We start from the raw sequence: 13,999 nt of genomic DNA, 5'->3' as shown, positions 1-13,999 counted from the left end.
TCTGCTGAGCAAGCCAAATGATTTATTATGATTTCAGCTTTGACAATGATAATCTGCACATAAGAAGGCCTGGGCAAGAATTCGTTCTAGCTGTCCTCTGCAGTCGGTAAGGCTTTGGCCTCTGTTTGAGTCCCATGATTAAGCACACTGCAAATTCAATATTATCGGCCAACTCATCACTAACACCGCCCCAATCCCTCCCTCGATGAGCTGACAAGGGTTCAGAGAAGTGTCAGAGGCGACAAAAAAGCCAATCCAAGGGCAGGCAAGCAAATTCAGGCCCAAAGTTTAGACAAAGGTCTTCTTCCTCTAACTCCTAACTTGTCTCTCCCGCCCTTTCCTCATCCCATTTTAACAGCCGCGTGTGTCATTGTGCCTTAATGGCCTGGAAGTAAATGCCACAGAGCGTCATCCATTTTGTTGCTCAGCTTTGAATTTCAATCAAAGTTAACAAAGTTTTTGTCTTCTCTTTTTTTGTTTACACTTTTTATATTGTACTTGGCCATTCGACTGGCTGAATTTCAATTTCTGTCAAATTAACTTTATATAAATTAGAGCTAAACATAACCGAAAAGAACAGCTATTCATTGCTTAATGGAAACTGCTTTTGGAAATGACCGATTATTAAATTAGCTTTTTCTTTTGTCTAGAAAAGTTTTAGGTCCTCTTTGAAACTTGCGCCAAATTGGCAAATGACATTGTTATTTAATTTCCATCAGTTTTCGTTTTCCAATTTGCGGAGCATGCTTTTCAGCTCCCTCTTTTATTTGCCGTTCAGGTTATATCTCCCCAGTGAGGGGAAATTCGCTTCGCACATGTGTGTGAAATGCATTTGCATAACTGCAGCGTACGGAATAACTTTTATTGTCGCTGGCAAATGGCGAAAATCATATTCGCAATTTGCAGTTAGCTTTTGCATATGTATGAGTTGATGTGTCAGTGTGTTAGACATGAGTTAAAAGCTGCTCAGTCAGTTATTTAGTTATTCACTCGCATAATTTCATTAAAAATAGTGCAACGCTTGTTTAATTACTTTTCATATTCATTTTATCACAAAGTCAACAAAAAATCCAATAAATATGCAAACGAAATTCAGTTGCATGAATTTAATTTAATTGACTACAAAATTATTACATAAAATATTGAATCTAGAGAATCACTCTTAAAATTAAAAGTTCAGTTCCTACTCATAAATAGGTTCTTCTTGTGCTCGCTTTGAAAGCCAATTAACTGCGTCCTGTTTACTACTTACTCCCAACCTGTTCTGTTCTCTGTTGTCTCCACTATTTATGGGCCATGCTCTGTGGGCTTTTAACGGAAAACGTTTAATGGATGCACACTCCAAAAATGTTAGCAGCTCACGCAAGCAACCTCTTCGTGGGAATCGTTCACCCAACTGGCATGAGACTTATGTCAGGGTCAAGTTGGAGTAGGAATGGGAAAGGGGGGATGTTTGTGGATCGGCTTATTGCCATGCTTACCATTAGTTAAGCACTTAAGCCAATTTTTTCAATGATTGTGGCCTTCGCAATTGGCTCTCGAACTGTCAGCTGACAGTTTGAATGTTCCATTATAGTATGATTGTGGAACTGAAGCGAAACCCTTAAAAGAGCATTTAATCCCCATTTATTGCGATATTTCTGCGGGTGTTAAATCGAATGCAGGTGACAGACAGACCCATACAAAACAACATCCAAAAACCACAAATGCACCACTGCAGAACACATGGGTTGTATTTGTGGTTGCCCTGAGACACGCACTTGCCATAGGCCTGCCTATCTGTCTGTCTCTATGGGGGCCTACTGTGGCCATAAATCAACAATGCGACATGTGGATTGTTGGCAATTTCACGCTGCAACCTCAAAACATTCCAATTACGAACAATCCGCGCACACTGCGATAATCAAATTTTGTTGCCGGTTGCGCTAATTGCTGTGGCAAATGATGGAGGCGCAGTTCCAATATTCCATTACACGACAGTTATTTGGGAGAGAACTTACACGTGTTTTTTAATGGAATGTATTATCAGTCGTCGTAAAACTTTATTTAATTCCATATAATGCTCTTCCTCAGCTTAAGCTGTAATGCAAATGGATGGAAAATGCATTGAACCTTGGCCATCTTACGGCTTAAGCAGAGCAACGGTCATTTGCACTTGAGAGACGCTTAAGAGTCCTGCTCTGATCCTGATCCAGTGCCACTCAAATGGAAGGAGACAAGATAAGAAAGGCTAAGACTGCACTCAATAGTTGCTGGGTGGAAAAGCAGCTTAAGAAATTTCCCTGCTGCTGTTTCAACTGCATGCAAAGCAGCTTTTCTCTTGACGCCTTTTCCCCCCTTTTCCATCATGCTAAGTGCACTCCAAAAATGGCAGCTGCTGGCTGAGCTAATTAAGAACTTAATGATGTGGCAAACTGGCTGCAAAAGGCTTCACGTTCTGCCACCTAATCTTCCTCTATTGACACCAATAGCATTGTGAGTGTATTAGTGCCAGCTGTGTGTGTGTGTGAGTCAGCTGTCCGTCTGGTTGTTGGGATGTGCCCGATGACACTCGACCGCAATTGGACAACCACAAAAGCAAGACCCTTCTCTTCTCTGCCTGATAGCTGAGTGCTGAATGTGTTTGCCACTCAATAAGTGGCACTCGGTGCCATCTAGTGGATGGCTCGACTAGAATTCTCGTCTCTTTTCGCTCATTCTCCCTGCTCACACGGTTCAGTGGCCAAACGAGGTTGTTCACTTGCTGTTGGCTGAACTACAAAGAGACTTCTTCTGATGATGTCAATTCCATGACAGCAAAGCAAAACAAAGGTGATTCAGTCAGCGAGGCAAATGAAAAGTTGACCAATGTTTGGATATTCTTTTCGTTTGAGAATTCATCTAATTGTGTGGTTATCCTGTTGCTTCAGTTCGTTGGCTGTGTAAATTAATGAATTGGCTTCACTTTACAGTTTTATCGCGTTGCTAACGCCGAAAGTAGGCGAAGTGGGGAGAAAGAGAGAGGAGGACGTGACTGGCACGCAAAAGATGTCCGAAATGAATTTCTCTACTTCAGGTTTCATTTACAAAGTCCCAGCTGCGGTTCTCAACTAATTGACATAATACACAATAAGATATAGGGAGGGACTAAGGAAAGGAAGGGGCTTCTTTCTAATTAATTAAATTATGCTTGCAAATACTTTTGTTGTTCTTTTGTTGCTCTCATTTTTACGTGGAATTTTAAGAGGCTTTTTTCATTAACTTGAAGTGTGTGAGTGCCATAGAAGAAGAGGAAAGGAATCCTTACTTACACTATCTAATGGCTTAAGGAATTGATATGGAATTAAATATTAAAGAATCTCAAGGAAAACGCAAATAAAAAGTTAGAATATTAATTAAACTAATAGATAGCATATTAAGTACTTAAATTAGGTTTACATTATGGAGTTTATAATATGAAATTAACTAAAATACGATGATTAAGTGACAGTCTCTTTAATCTTTAATCTGATTTCTTCGACAAGGTGCGTGCCACTTGATAAAGCAACAAGAACAATAGGGGCAAATGTCATTTGCAAGTTTCGTAGCAATCTAAATTTTTAAACAATTCCATGAATAACAAAACAGCAATCAGCCCATTCATACAGGGTGCCATGCCCAGAAGGAAAGTTATCTATTACATTGTATAGTCAGCTCACAGCTCACTCACAGCTTCGAAAGTTCTCCAAGGAAAACTCAATTTAAAGTTGAGTTCCTGAGGCTCCAGTCACATGACTCAATGACAGATTGAGGAACTGAGCAGCTGCAGCTACAATATGAAGTTCGAGTTGCTTATACATATATGTGAGTGTGTGTGTGTGTGACTAAGGGTCGTATAAAGGTGAGAAACGAAGTGGGCGTGGTGCCCATGGGGAAGGTGTCTCCTCTTATTTGTTGCCTTGAGCAAAGCTGAAACTCAAATGAAAATGAAAAGTTTTCCCTGGCAGAGCCGCTAAGGTGAATTCCAAGACGGGATAATACATGTTTATATTATACAAGACACACACACACATACATATATACAGTATATTGTATGCACACAAAAGAAGAGGCTAACCGAGAAGGCAATTAATTTGATGTAGTCACCTCATCAGGGACCACACAAGGACTCACAGGGAATGCGAAATGGCGACATGAAAACTTAAGCTAATTAAAGCGCTTATCAAAAATGTTTCCATTGTGTGTGTGTGTGTTTGCGTGAGAAAATTAAAATTTCACACAGAATTTTAGGAAATTATATTCAAGCACTTAAGTGTGTGTTAAAGGCTCAACAAAAGGTGTTCCTCGATAAGGATTCGTTTATGTAAGCGCGTTCTTGTTGATGCTTATCCTTCTGTCTCCTGTTTTTACCACACTTGCCAAGCAAATATTTAAGCATTATGCGAATCTCAGCTTCAGCTTCATCTTCCCTTCTTGATTCTGTCGCTTATCTGTCATGCTTAGAAGGAGCTTTGTCTTTGGTCTGTCGAGTGTTGGATTTGCTCATCTAATTAGGTTAATCGTCTCACGTACACTTCGAAGCATGCGTGTTAAACTTTAAAATTACTGCGAGGCATTTGAAGTGGAAGTGTGATAATTTGATAGTCAACCTCAAAAGCGAGGAAAATAAATGAAAGATAGAAATGGAACACAATACCTTTAAAGGATTTATTCGACATTCATTCTACATGACCTAGTTGAATGCATAGCAAATGGAAACCAGGTTGCGACGTGAAGGATTCTTGCATCAATATTCTCATTGCACAACATGAATTTCAATATGAGAACCGAGTTTTGCATTGTGCTGTTCGAGACTTTAAGCTGCATAAATTCCCATAAGTCACACAGGCTAGCAAATATTTTCAATTTATGTTCAGGCTGTAAATTTAAGCAGCTCTTTTCAGTTTGCTTCAGCCACAATGTTGCACAAGCTCGATGAACTGGAAAGCGGCTGCTCACATCCAGATTTTGTTGCTCATACCAACAGAGTTTGGTATTGAGGGTAATAAATAAGGAACTCTACATTCTTCTCTCATCTACTCTTTTTTAGCAATATAAGAAATATGCAAATGTCCAGCAATATATTCTTAATGTGCAGTTTATAGAATCTTAATTGAATGTCTGAGTGAAATAAAGCATCTCCTGTACAATGCTTTAAGTATAAAGTCAATTAAATTCTTAATTCGATTCAACAACCTGTCGTTGCATACGTGACATATACTTAATATCGTCTGTCCACAATCAATCATTTCATTCAAGAAACATCTTGAACGTTGCAACACAACGAAGAAGGACTGCGACAGTCGTTCGTCTCGAGGCGCACTGCGCCAATAATTTCTCATTATTTTTTCAGGAAGCTGATTTACAGCATTTGGAAAAGTGGTAAAAGGAAATGAATGAAATGCTGGCTGTCAGTTGGCATTATCCCTGTCTGTGGCCTGCTTTAAAGCTGTCTGCTTCGGGCTCTGTTTATATCTGTTTGCACGTTCCTATTGGCACATGCTAGCCCTGGCGCCAGTTGGCCAAGGGTTTCTCAGTGCTGCTCATCAAACAAAGTGCATTTTGTCGTTATGCAGCAAACAAGCTGCAACTAACTGAAAACAATAACAACAAAAGCGAAGGGAAAGCAAACTTCAATAGTTCATTTTTCTAGTTGGAAGTGGCTTTGCTCATAGTTTATTTTGTGTGCTGCAACTTTTTGCTGAACTGAATGCTTCTTTTAATTTAAAGCAGCAAAGCAGCGCACACCAATTCTTACTCATTTCTCTCCAAATTCTTTTACTTTCGAGTATCCACAAAGTGTGCGAAGCGCCGCAAAGTATGCAATGCAGAAATAAACTGTTAAGAGTTGTAAACTCCATGCTGAACTTTAAGTTCTCTAGGGAAAATAGAAGTGAGAAGAAGTGAGCAAAGGCAATACAGCAGAGAACAACTAAATGGAAAGCGTCTTTTACCTAGCCAATACTTGTAGTGGAAACTTTTCCCTTTTCTTTTGCTTATTTGGCACATACAACCAACAACGTTTACTCCTATTTTTGTACAACTTTGTTGAGAGAAAGAGAAACACGAGGACGGAGAAAGTTTCTGTGCCTTTGTGCAAATATTTTGCACGGAAATTGCATTTGCGGTGCCGCTTGCAACAATTACAAAAACAATGATGAGGTTGATGACGATGGCGTGATAATTAAAATTGTGCAAAATGTCAGAGTAGAGGGAAGGGAGAGAAGGGTAACTTGTACGTATAATAGAGACGCGAATGCAATGCGGCGTGTTAAATGTGGCAAGCACAACAGGGAGCTGTGCCAAATTGCAATGAATGAGTAATGAAAGGCAACTAGTAAAGAGAACAAAGGGGCGGAGAGGGAGGAGGAAAGTATTCAACAAACATGCCAGAAATTTGTATAAACTCGAGTGGATTGATTAATGATGATGGAATAGTCGAAATCATTGGAGTGAACTCGTATTCCAATTGCAATGTTCATTTGGCAAAATAAATCCAAATTTACTCAGCAAAGTAAATCAAGTTGAAAGGAATCCAACCCACAATCCCGAATGCAATCTTTGCAGAGCTCTTAATATCCTGTCATTTGCATAAAACTTAACAAAATGAAAGTGAATTTCAAGCAGAACGAGTAAAGTCTGCCGCTTAAGTAATTCAAAATAACAAACAAAACAACTGCGAGAACACTAAAAGGACAATTCAATTTGTCTTAGTGGCAAATGCAGAAATAATTAAGGCGCACTTGGCACGAATAATGAACTCGATAAAGTTTTACCAGCTAAATAAAATATGGAAGAAACGCCATGAAATTATAAAATGCTGCAAGAATAAGGAAAAGTTGTTGCAGGTTTAACTGAAAGTTTTACTCAAGAAGATGAAGAAGGAATCCAAGTCAAAGTTTTTCAATAAGCGGCAATGCCAAAAACAAGGCTCAACATGTGTTCCAGCCCCATCAGGAGGAGAAAACTACACAACTGTGAAAATGCTTTGAGGCAAGTGAAAGTTAAATGGAATACAGAGAAAAGTGGCAAGCGAGAAAAGTATCAGGCACGAAAAATATGGAACCCAAGGCCAGAGGGCATTATAATTTATGATAAGCCAATAAAAATAATTGAAATACATTAAAGGCAGGCAGCATAACAGCACAGCAGCGAGGCAGCCACACATCAGCTTCTCAATGTGTACAACGAACTCACAACTTGCCATTCGTAGCTGCTTCATCGATTGCTTTTGACGGAGGGAGAAATGTATCGAAATGGAGGCACGAGAATACTAAAGTAATGGCACGCAATAAAAGGCGAGGAATAAAAAATGACACGGGAATGTCAAAGTTGATTCGCAGACGGAGGCCTCAAGGCATTGTGATTGTGATTGCGGCTGCTGTTGTGTGTCGTGTGAAAGGTTTGTAATAAATAAAACATTGCGGAATGTAAAAACAGTCGAGTTCGACTGCTGTAAGGGGTTAATACGAGTGTTTTTGAAAGTGAAGAATCAACTAAGTGATTGCTGGTTTATGATTTGTTCACTTTCTTTTGTTTGCCGCAAATGCTAAGCTGAAATGACAAAAGACTTTGATTTGCGTTTGATTTCTCATATGGTTTACCTTTACTGTGTGTTGGAGCTGATGCTGCGTATACGTGATGTGCGAACATGGCAATAAAATGACACACGTAATTCACATTACTTTTCGTTGTTTGTGACACGCACAAATTACGAATATAATAACGTTTTTAATGTGTCGATTTGGAGTTGATGTTCCTTAAAAGGATACTTTTAAATGAGTACAACTTATTTGAAGAGAATTTTATCTTTAACAACGATATAACCCTTATCTAAGCTCTGAAGGAAACTAAGTTTTGTTAAACATCTTGAGCTTCCTCATAAACTTTTGTTCAGCGACTTGTCGGGTATTTATCTTCTATGTAGTTTGAGGCAGCAACAACTCAACCACTTAAGCATCATCCTCCTGGCCACAAAAAGTTTTACGCGTTAAATTTCACAGCTTTGGCTTTATCTTTGGCTTGTTAGGTTTCCTTTTTGGTTTAACTCGGTTATCTTGGCGACTCGCCGTTGATGTTTACCGCTTGAGAACGCTTCTTAGTTTTATTTAACACGCATTTCAACTTAAAATTCTCAAATATCTAATTAAACTTAATTTCGTGAAATGTTTATGAAACCTTTACAAATTTATGTGAATTTGCTATTGATTTTTTAACAAAAGCCACGCATAATGTAATCCGCTATGCGATCAATTTGAAGCCGAATACAAAATATTTCTGCCACATCATCAAAAATGCATAAAATTAATAAATTTCATTAAATTTCAATTTGCTGCTCTTTTGTGGTTTTCAGCGCATGACAACAACAACAACGACAACAATAGCAGCCACAACAAAAAACGACAACAAAAACCTGTCGAGTTATTTTCATTATTATTTTTATTATGTGCCTGCTTTACATAACAACAGCAAAAACAGTAAAAATGCCAGCGACAGCAACAACAAATGTAACAACATGGCAATATTTTCTTTTCATTATGTTAGATGGTAAGAGGAAAATGCGAAAAGCGTTAGCAAAGGGACAACAATAACGATAATCATAATGACACCAACAATGGCTCGCAACATCGTTAGCTGACACTTTGTCTGAAACCACGGGACGTATGATTGACACTCTTTCACGCGACTTCGCTGGTCAGTATCCTAGGGCAGAAATTACATACGTTTGAACAGCTCGTTTGCTCTGGACGAGTAGTTTGCATATTTCACCAAAACCACAACTTTTGATGGCTTTGCCAATCTGTTGGGTCATCACTGTGACTGCAGTTCAACTCACTAACTCCTGTCATAAAGCGGCAGCTGTTCCACCTCATTCCATCCCTGAAGGAAGAGGTGAGTCAGGAGTCACCTGTACAGAAGCTGCAATAAGAGCCTGACATTTTTAGCTGACTCTGCGCTGTGGAGCGTGTCTCGTGGGCATCCCGGAGGGAGAAAAACAACAACTAGTACGACAGCAGGATGCGGTTTTATTTGCCAGCCAAAACAGCAGTTGGAAAATGTGAAGCGAGAGAAAGAGGATAAGAGAGTGCGCCGAATGAGGAGGACCAAATTGCAAGCATGTGTTGTGTGGCAAAAAGTTTGCGCCCGAGTTGGACTAAGTTTGATTAAAAGGCCAAGCCAACATTCTACAGACTAAACTTGGTTCGTCTGAAATCGGAAATCGAATGAAATCCTTGGCAATGGAGCACATGTGATGTCAGGACATGAGCATTGAAAATGACAATCACATGGATTTCGAGTTGGAGTGCAATTATCTTAAAAGAAATATAATGAAATCACCATCCACAAACTTTGCGTAGAGTGCTTGAACAGTGAATTTCACAATTCACAATTTAAAGTTACCTTGTTACTTTTAAAAGCAATGTTTCTTGAGTAAAAATATATAAAAAGTTGAGAACTTAATGAAAAATTTCTCGACCGCAAGCCAACGAAAGCAAACCAGCACAGAACCCCAAAGCCATTTGCTGATTAAAATATAATAAAAAGGAAAACAAACTGTGGCTAATTTATTTATTACGCTCTCATAAATTCAATGCAAAATAATCCTTTTATTTTGTACTTCGTTTGTTTGCTGCTCGCTGGTGGCTGTTGCTTGTTTGGATGTTGCTGATTCGCTTAATGCGCCTCCCCAGCAAACACAGCCAAATTGGCTTTTAAAATATCACGTATACGCACCACATGCTGATAGCGGCATCTGAGGCTGACACATAAATCAAAACGCATAAATTTTATTATCCTCCTTTTTTATTATGCTTGTCTGAGGGGCGCTTTAAGCGGAGAGTAGAGCAATGAACTCTCCAGCTGGGAAATGATTCCCCAGCGAGGATGAGAGATGAGAAAAATCGCATACTTGAAATGCTTTTAACAGCGCATTTTATTAACTCTGTTGAATTATGTGATTAGGCTCCGTATCCTACAAGGCTGTGAGTTGGTATTTTTAAATATTAATATGTGGGAATTTTCGAAATTATTAGTTGGAAATCAACAGATGCTAAGAATAATGTCAGTTTGGGAATTGCAGATCCCAGAATAAATTTGGCACAACAGAGGAAGCTTCTCTCACCAAGCCAATTAGCAGCAACATCAGCCAAGTGAGCAATTTAATGAATTGATGGTCGAGTTCGCCTGCGGGATGAAACTTGCATTGACCAGGACACCATCGACCCCTGCGGATATGCAACACTTTTTGGGGGACGCAGAGGAAATGTTGCGGCTGTTGGCTCTCGGCTGCTTGTTTGTTGCCTGCTGTTGCATGTTGTCGGTTTTCCTTTTCCCGTTGGCAGTTTTTGCTGCTAGTGTAAATTTAATGCAATTTAAATTGAAAATTCCTGCTTTCATTTATTGAATACGCACTCCACTAGGTACAGACAGAATACAGCTGGGAAATTTCATATTTGTCTGACAAGACATTCATCTGCCAGCATCAGCAGCAGATGTTTCGAATTGTATCAAAGTTTAATTGAATAATGTGGAAGGGATGCAAGTATTGCTGAGTTGATAGTTTCCAAAGGACATCCTCCACTTGCTGTGCCAAAGTTATGAATGCATCCTGTTGTTGACAGGCTGAAATGTGTATACCAAACAAGCATATCGTAAGTCTCTGTCCTCTGCTACACTTGACTCTTTACATCGTTGTCATCACCACAATAGACACCTCCACACATTGGTAAATAACATTATGGATAATTCGTTCGCTGTGCTCTGTTTGCTGTTTGCAATGTTTACCCTCCACAGATAAGCACTTCTTACATCCCCGTTAATAATTTGCCAAATTATATTTACCAAGTCCTTCGCCTTGCTCGTCTAATGCATTATCCCAGAGGTGCCTGCAAAGAGAAAGCAAAGGAAAGGAAAGTCAAATACTTGTACAGCAAGGAGAATACGAGTCTCTCTTTTCGGGAAATCGAGGTTGCCCATAAACTCCCAGAATGTTTAAGAGGAAAAACTGATTGTCGTGTGGTTTTTTGTTTGTATACTAAAAAATATTTTATGGAGGGTTCATAAACATCAAACCAAGTGGGTCACAGGGTGGCCACAGGAGAAACACAAACTGATGGCAGGTCACATTGGTTTCTGCTCTTTGTTTGCTAGTAATAAGAAGATACGCAAATTGTTTTGGGAAAGAGGGAGAAATGGGTCACTCTTCGAATGTAATTAAAATATTGATAAAAAAAACTTCCTCCACCTATCACAAAAGACATTTTCACGCCATTTTCTTTCCTCTATTTTATCTTCTTACTAAAATTAAAATTTTCCCCTGCTATTTGGGTACTGTTGCTTGTTTTGTTGCTAAATAAATATTTACCTGGCGAATTTTTAATTTAGGACATTTTTGTGTGTGAACTGGGACCACATCAAACGCACACTCCACCGCCTCCCTTGGCAAATAAAACTAAATAAAGGCGAACCCCGATTCAGGGTTAAGGTTTCCTAAACCACTTCTGAGTCTGGTTTCACAGTTTAGTGTTTACTTTTCGCCTTTTATTAATTTTCACGTGACAGGCGCAGACAAAAAGAGTGTTTACATTAAATCCTTTCACCACCCAGAAAGATCTGTTGACATTTGTGGATTCAGCAGATTCACCTTTAATATAAAAATGCATTTGAACAGATTTTTAAAAAGTCTTTCCACTCAGATATTCGTTTGCTTAAGAGCATTGTGGAAATCGGATTATGTGTTAATGGCTACAATGGCTGCTGAGGTTGCTGTTGATGCTGGGCTCCAATTTGCATTCAAATATACAACGCATCCCACTCCGAGTGAAAGGCAGGTCAGAGAGGTTCGTCAAGGTGAATTCATTGCCACGTAAACAGACTGAAAAGAAATTTCCAATAGCGCGGAAATTTGATTTCCTCAGGCTGAGGCACTCAACTGCGTCAAAGTTGGGCAGCTTCCATTACCTAATGCTCCCGTTACGCCCCCCATTACCCCTAAGTTGGCGTAAACAATCTGAAACAGCTACAATTTAATTGAGAATTAATGCCACATTTTCGCCAGCTGCTTTTCGTATTAAGTGAAGAACTTTGCGGCCTCTCGTAAAGTAAATAATTAGTTGGCCATTGACTGAGTCAGGTTGAGGAAGCTTATTGCTCACATAGAACTCTCCAAAGAACTCTCTGCCAAATACTTAAAATATTAATTATAAATGAGTTTTCTACGAGTCACGGCATGTTCTTTAAATGAAACTTAGTCACAATGTATAGATACGTACATATGAATATTTTTAATTTACTTTATTTGTTTACAAAGTTCAGCAGAAAATATGCAGAATCTAAACAAAAATATAAACAGAAGGCGAGTCAAATTTAAAACATATGCCGTCGCAGGAAATCAACAATTACACGAGCTGCCAAATAAAACAAAGAATGGCAATACAATGGAAACATTGGCGCAGTAATAAAACACACAAAATATAAATAATTATTCAGTACAAAAATTCATTTACTGAGTTCTATGTCCGATTGTGCGACACTTTGATTCACAAGCCAATGTAATGTTTTTTAAATTTTTGCAATTTCTCTCAGTGTATATTTCGTTGCCTTTTCTTGGCATAATTCAAGATTCACCTCATCTCCTTTGCTTGGCTGGAAAAACATGAAACAACAACGGAAGCAATTCACACAATGCAAATTTGTGAGTCAAGTTGAGCACTTCCTGCAGCTGCTATCCCTTTCAGACTTCCTTTCATCTACAGACAACAGAGAATATGAGGAGGCATTTGGTAATTTCTCATCTGGCCTCACTCTACCCCTTCAAACTTTGCATACACAGAAGCAAAGTCTATTAAATATGATTTATATGGGGCATACATACGAATACCTTGCGCTTCTCAGGATAAACTTTTGCAAAGGCAACAAATAAATTCGAAGAAACAGAATACAAATCACCGCAAACTTTTCAAGCAGCCAACAAATTCGTTTAATCAAAACCTCAAGGAATTTCACTTGTTTTTTTGTTTTTCTTTTCACGACTTTATAATATCATTTGAACTGTTTTACATAGTATTCCATTCTCAGCAGGGATTCAACACCTGTGCTAAGTGGTTCATCCAGCTAAGTCCGCCTCCTCCATGAGATCTTCATTTGTCCATTTCTCGTTCTAATTTTTCACTTTTAATGAGCTCGTTCCAAGCTGCCTTCCTCTTTTCATCTCTGTGTGTCTATTTCTACTCACAACAGGCTGTTGGGTGATTATCCTTATCGTTGCCATCCGCTTCTCAGTGGCACGTAGTCAATGTCAAACAGTTTATCAAAATGGAACAGGGCTTTAAACTGGCCAACACTGTTTGTCGCCTTATTAATGACCGTAATTTAGGTGCACATTATTCTTTGTGCCCCTCAAAAGCATTTCACACTGTGGCACCTCCTCTTTCAATTCCTTTACCACGCCCGCAGGAAATGATGTTGTCACCAAGTCAAATCGTTTTATATCCGCTGCGGGGGAAATGATTCGGACATGGACTCACCTTTTAGTTAACTGCTTTGCTTTGCTCTCTGCTTTGCTATAGTTTTGTTCTGCTCTCTCTACCCATTTCCTATTCACCTTCATCCTGCTCTGCTCTTGGCAAGTTTCAATTATAAACACTCTGAAATTGGCTTAGTGCGCTGCGCTTTATGACCAGAACGTGCGTGGGATTGCCAACAAAAACGGAAGTGGCAATCTGGTGCAGAGAGAAAAGGGTATCAGGGAGAAAATGTTCATCTGCAGAGCGATTTGCTCTTGTCGAGCTGCTGAAACTTAAAAGTGTTTTCAAGTCAAGTTTTATTTATTCAGTGATACATGAGTGATATCCGAGTTGATTGGATATTTGAGTAAACATTTTAAAGTTTCTGCTTATTTTGACAAAGGAGTATCAACTTTGTAAGCATTTCTCTTACTACGAAAATTTTTAGCCACATAAGTAACCACACAATTAAAGTAGTCACTTTATTGCTAATTAAG

The 13,999-nt window shown here is 39.0% G+C and overlaps 1 protein-coding gene across 2 annotated transcripts in view; it reads right to left on the bottom strand.

Moving 5' to 3' along the window:
• LOC117574157 (uncharacterized) overlaps positions 1 to 13,999 on the bottom strand; it is a 32,252-nt gene that overhangs the window by 4,974 nt on the left and 13,279 nt on the right. For both annotated transcript variants that reach the window (XM_034257839.2, XM_034257838.2), the window contains exon 3: positions 10,840 to 10,883. The gene's annotated coding sequence lies outside the window, so the exon portion shown is untranslated. The remainder of the gene's footprint in view (positions 1 to 10,839; positions 10,884 to 13,999) is intronic.

This window comes from Drosophila albomicans, chromosome 2R (assembly GCF_009650485.2).
Source record: "Drosophila albomicans strain 15112-1751.03 chromosome 2R, ASM965048v2, whole genome shotgun sequence".
In the NCBI taxonomy this organism is placed as follows: domain Eukaryota; kingdom Metazoa; phylum Arthropoda; class Insecta; order Diptera; family Drosophilidae; genus Drosophila; species Drosophila albomicans.
Note: the sequence above shows the minus strand (reverse complement) of the source record. Positions and strands in the feature narration are given on the sequence as shown.